At 38.7% G+C, this 6,114-nt stretch overlaps 1 pseudogene; it reads left to right on the forward strand.

Annotated features, from left to right (window-relative positions):
* Window positions 1-1,435: 1,435 nt before the first annotated feature.
* Window positions 1,436-1,976, forward strand: LOC119061756 (NEDD8-conjugating enzyme UBE2F-like; annotated as a pseudogene).
* Window positions 1,977-6,114: the final 4,138 nt, after the last annotated feature.

The raw sequence follows: 6,114 nt of genomic DNA on the forward strand, positions 1-6,114 counted from the left end.
ATAAATTTTAGTGTAAATAAGTCTTCAATAAACAGTAATGTATGCATAAATTGTATTTTGAGCTCCTATGTGATGGAAGTCATCACATAGTCACATAGTCATCCTATGTGATGGAAGCCTTATTTCAGCTAGTTTGGCATCTCTATTCTTTCCTTAGGTTATCTGTAATTTGGGAAACCATTTACATGGTTCCAAGGCGTGAAGCCAGGTAGGTTTTGGCCATATCTGTTTGACAGATATGCCCTGAAATAGTTGTACCTCAGCCACCAGGTCATTGCTGACACACTCCTCGCTCCCATCTTCATAGATTCTTAATTCTGTGGGCTCCATACAAGTTCTATGCACTGCCATGAGAGAAGCTTGCATGAGGTTTGCTGTGGCCCTGTCTGCAGTTCTGGAGTTTTGTTCTATAAAGAAAATACAGAAACCCTCTAACTGGTAGATTTTTATCTATCTCCAAGCTCCGGTCAGAGGAACATTAGCAAGGCCCTCTCCCTGGGACCCACCAAACTCTCTGATGTCAGTGTCTATCCTGCTCGTACCTTCTCCACAATCTGAGAAATTTTCTCTATAATGTATGTGGGATGAGTTCCACTTTTCTCAAACCCCATTTCTTCCAAATATATTGCCTTTATCTCAGGTGTTCTCAGATCCTTTAACAAGTGCGGATACTGAAAACTAAAGCCAAGAAGACTCTTCTTTTTTTTGCCTTTTTTGCCTTTGCTTTTTGCTCCTGCACTGATGGAGTTGGGAAAAGGAAGCAGGTCCACAGGTAGAATGAAAGCACAGGGAAAACACTGTGAGGAAAATCAATCCAACAAGTGATGTTATTATGACTAGATCAGCAGCAGATGGGGATGGCCACAGTACTTCAGATACTTTAATTCTTTAGCTATTTTCTGGATAATTTCTTCATATTTCTTGAAGAAGGGTGTACCAAATGGGAAACCCTATTTTACAAGATTACTGCTCCATAAGAGTTACAATTGTTCCACAGTTGGAGAACACTGTAGTTTTGGAGAGAAGGAAGTACATTGCAAGCAAAGTTTGCCCTCCAAGCACTCCTATATACCCTCCACTTTGAATTTTTTCTTTCATTCAGGCATTTGTTTTCTTTACTTCCCACAGAAATTCATACAGATCTTCCCTCCTCAGAGTGAACTATATGTCATCAGGTAGCACTTACTATCTTCTTAACCACAAATATTCTCTCCATAATCTAGCTCATACTTATCTAAATTGAAGGTTTTAGTGACTAATATTTCAAGCCTCCACACTTCATACTTCAAGGATACTTTCATTTTAAACAACAACAGAGGAAGGAGTTTGAGTCCTTGGCCCAGAGCCAGTGCATCTGTGAGGGGCCAGGCACCATGGTATGGGGCACTGGGCCTGCCTCACCTGTCTCGGGGTGCCCAGGGTAAAGGTAACAATAATGCTGATGCTGGCAAACAAAGTGAAGAGTGATGATGGTCTCAAAGGGTCCCCAAGGTCAGCAATGGCCTCCAACTCCACTCTAAGGACGTCTGTGAGCGACAGGATGCTCACTAAAGTGGTTGCAGAGCTTAAAGCTGACCTGTATGTGTGAAGTGCATTTTCCAGATCCAAAACAAGCTCCAGTGCTTCCAGCTAACTGTAACCCCAGATGACAATTACTACCAGGGTGGAAGACTTCAGTTTGAAACAGGAGTGTACAACTTGGTGCCTCCCAATGTGAACTGCTCGACCAGGGTCTGGCACCCTGTCATCACAGAGGCAAGCAAAATGTGTCTGAGTTTACGGAGGGAATATTTGATGACACTGGCTGAGCTCCCCACAAGGATGTTGAAGGATGTTGTTTGGGGATTAAACTGTTTGTTAACTGATCTTTTTAATTTGATGATGCACTGAATACTGAAACTGTTGAATATCACTTGAGGGGCAAGGAAGACTTCTGGAATGAAGTTGAACACTACCTTAAATGTTACATCAGATGACAGGAGGGAAAGACTGCTGGGCTATGAACTATGTGTTAGAAGTTTGACTCCAGCCTGCACCAGCGGGTGCCCTGCACTCAGGACCTCGTGCTGCTTCAGTCCCATTGAGTTGTCTAGAGTCCTGTGATGACTATCCTGAGAGAGACCCTCTTCACAACTGTCCATTGTAGACTGGAGAGTTCCATATAAATACAGCAACAAAATGTGTTTGGGTTCTAGAGAGTTGTCTGCTCATCTTAACATGTTTACTTTTTTATTATTAAATTTATGTGGTGACACTGTTTAATAAGATTGTATGTTTCAAGGGTATATTTCTCTTTTTTATTTAATCTTTATTATATTTTTTCCATTACCATTTTGCCCCCTTGTACTCCTCCCCCAGCTACCACCACACCTTTGTCTATGATTCCTTTTTTATATTTTACTCAATCTCTGCACCCCTGAAACCTCACACCAGCTATAAAGTGTACATTTCTATGATACATGCTCTTCTTATTGTATTGTGTGCCCTCTACCCAAAGTCAAATTTCAAACAGTACAGTATAGGATGTTGAAGAGATTTTTGAGAAGTTGTAATTAACTCAGACTTAAAGGTAGAGCTTGCTTCTTTCCCTTTCTCCCACAAAGAAATCACTTTCCTACACAAGTGATACTAATGATTTTCTTGGTGTAGCTTGCAGATTTTCAATAAGAAACCCACTACAAATAGTGATTGGATGCAGATTCTCTTAGCTCCTTCCACCAACAGTGACCCTGCCTTGGGATTGTGAAACTTTCCAGAATTCAGAGTCATTTGCTGTTGATCTCTTACTGAAATGTGTATTTAATGTAAATATATTGTGGAACAGATTGTGGTTTGTAAAATTTAATGTTTTACTTATATTTTCTGTTCTGTTTAGTTTATACTTTCATTGTATAGACCAGACAGAGAGATGATGTGTCAAACAACTCTTGAAGAGAGATTAAAAAAAACAAATGACAGATTGAAATTTTTAAAAAAAGGAAGAAATCCATAGTAGTTGTAGCAGGTAGCTGGCCTTTTTGATGGTTGGAGACCCTTCTTATTGCTTCTCAAATATAAATCACTAATAACTATAGCATACACATTCTTTTTAAGGACATAATTGACAAAAATGGCAAACATTGGGACATAAAGCAAGTCTCAACAAGTTTTAGTAGAATTAAATTAGATATCATTAATTTTTAAAAAGTTGTAACTAGAAAAACCACTATGTACTTTGTAAATATAAAATAAAACCAGACCTCACTCTGAACAGTGTGGCTCAGTTGTTTGAGCTGTTGTTCTGCAAAGTGATATGTCCTCAATTCTATTCCTGGTCAGGGCACACGCCTGGGCTGCAGGTTTCAACCCAGTCAGGGCTCAGACAAGAAATAACTGATTGATGTTTCTCTCTCGCATTGATGTTTCTCTCATCTTTCTCCCTCCCTTCCCTTCTCTCTAAAAATAAATAAATAAAATCTTTAAAAAGTACTTCTAGCTCCGTAAAGAGGAGGAGGTTAGGGGGACAGAGGGACTGAGCAAAAAGGAAAAAGGACTCATGGACATAAACAAAAGTGTGGTCATTGCTGAGAGGAGGCAGTAAAAGGGGACTAAATGATGATAGAAAAATGTATGATAAAGATTAAATTTAAAAAATACTTCTAGTTATATCTGTATGTCAAAAAATTTTAATCTGCACTGAATAATAACAAAACACTATATTGCAAAATTACTGAGAAAGAGATAAAGAAGAAATTAGGGGAAATTAGGGAAATTTACAGATATAATGCATATATTGGAAAACAAAAATGTAAAAAAATTAATGACCATCCACCTGACTCAGATTCTTCTTCAGAGAAGCACTAGCTTCCATGCTGTAGGTAGTGCAGTCAGCAGACAGTCTTTATTTGTCAGCTTCCCCAGAGTCTGCCTCAGCTTCGGAGGGCTGTCTACCTGAAGTCCATCCCCACATGTAATAACTGAGTGAAGAATGGGTTATCAGCCCAGCCCAGTGCAGAACACCCAATGCAGGACTCTCCCTGGTTGGTACTACCTGCTCCACTGCGACCCATAAAGTTGGCACAGGATCGAAGAGCCTATATGCCAAGTTTAGCTTTTCCTTGCACTTTAAATCTGTTTCCCATCTCACGATACAAACTTCTTTTCAGTGTATGCACCACAAGAAATTAATTTGTGATCACAACTCAAAAAATAAGAAAGAGTACAGCACAGTAAACCACTAAAAGTTATAAAAGAAAATAATAAAATATATGAGTGCAAGATGCTAAAAAGAGTGAAAGCACAATTAGTGAATACACAGGATTGAGAAAAGACATCACCCAGGTGCAAGAGATATTAAACAAATATTTAAATAATACCAATTTTACTTGTTAATACTTATTAGTAAATGTACACCAGTCCAAGAAAAATACAACTTATTTAAATAAGATCAAGAAGGTGTTGAAAATCTCAACAGTGACATAGCCATTAAAATGAAAGACTCAGTAATTTTTTTTCATTGTTGTTCAAGTACAGTTGTCTCCATTTTCACCCCGCCATGCCCTTCTGCCTCACCTATCCCTGCCTCCCACCCTAGAACCTACGTTCTTTGGCTTTGTCCATGTGCCTTCTCTTTTTTTTTTAAGGTTTCTTGTTATTTTATTTTTTATTCTTTTTTCTTATTTAATTATCGTTCAAGTACACCTTTCTGACTTTTACTCTCATCCCAGCCCATCTCCCCAGTGATCTGCACCTCCCTCCCATTTCTACACCCCTTAGTTGTTGTCCATGTGTCCTTTATACTAGTTCCTATAAATCCTTCCCTTCTTTTCCACTGAAATTCTCTCCCCTCGCCCCTCTGGTCACTGTCCCCTGTTCTCTATTTCAGCATCTTTGGTTTTATTTTGCTTGCTGTTTGTTTTGTTGTTTAGGTTCCTGTTAAAAGTGAGATCATAGGGTATTTGTCTTTCATTTCCTGGCTTATTTCACTCAGCATACTGCTTTCCAGTTCCATCCATGCTGTTGCAAATGGTAGGAACTCCTTCTTTCTTTCTACTGCATAGAATTCCATTGTGTATATGTACCATAATTTTTTGATCCATTCATTTACTGATGCGCACCTAGGTTGCTTACAGTTCTTGGCTATTTATAAATTGTGCTGCTATGAACACTGGGGTGCATAGGTTATTTTGGATTGGTGTTTTAGGGTTCTTAGGATATAATCCTAGCAGTGGAATTGCTGGGTCAAAAGGCAGGTCCATTTTTAGTTTTCTGAGAAAATTCCATACTGTTTTCCACAGTGGTTGTACCAGTTTGCAATCCCACCAACAATGGATTAAGGTCCCCTCTTCTCCACAACCTCGCCAACATTTGCTGTTTGTTGCTTTGTTTATAATGGCTATTCTGACCAGTGTAAAGTGGTATCTCATTGTGGTTTTAATTTGCATCTCTCTGATAGCTAGTGATATTGAGCATCTTTTCATGTGTCTCTGGATCTTCTGTATGTCCTCCTTGGAGAAATGTCTGTTCAAGTCCTTTGCCCATTTTTTAATTGGGTTGCTTGTCTTCTTAGAATGGAGTCCTGTAAGTTCTTTGTATATTTTGGAGATTAAAACCTTGTCTGAGGTATCATAGGCAAATATGTTTTCCCATATGGTCGGTTCTTTTTTTATTTTAATACTGTTTTCTTTAGCCATGCAGAAGCTTTTTATTTTGATGAGATCCCATTTCTTAATCTTTTTCCTTTATGTCCCTTGCTCTAGGGGATATAAAAAAGTTGCAGCATGAAATATCTGAGATTTTCCTGCCAATGTTCTCCTCTAGGACTTTCATGGTGTCATGGCTTATATGTAAGTCTTTTATCAACCTTGAATTTACTTTTGTGTATGGCGTAAGTTGGTGCTCAAGTTTCATTTTTTTTGCAAGTAGATGTCCAGTTCTCCCAACACCATTAGTTGAAGAGGCTATCTTTACTCCATTTTATGTTACTGCCCCCTTTGTCAAATATTAATTGACCATAGAGACTTGGGTTTACTTCTGGGCTCTCTGTTCTGTTCCACTAGTGCATGTGCCTGTTTTTATGCCAATACCAGGCTGTTTTGATTATAATGGCCTTGTAATACAGTTTGGTATCAGGTA

The sequence above is a fragment of the Artibeus jamaicensis genome, unplaced genomic scaffold (assembly GCF_021234435.1).
Source record: "Artibeus jamaicensis isolate MK-2021 breed Jamaican fruit bat unplaced genomic scaffold, CSHL_Jam_final contig_536, whole genome shotgun sequence".
Lineage (NCBI taxonomy): Eukaryota > Metazoa > Chordata > Mammalia > Chiroptera > Phyllostomidae > Artibeus > Artibeus jamaicensis.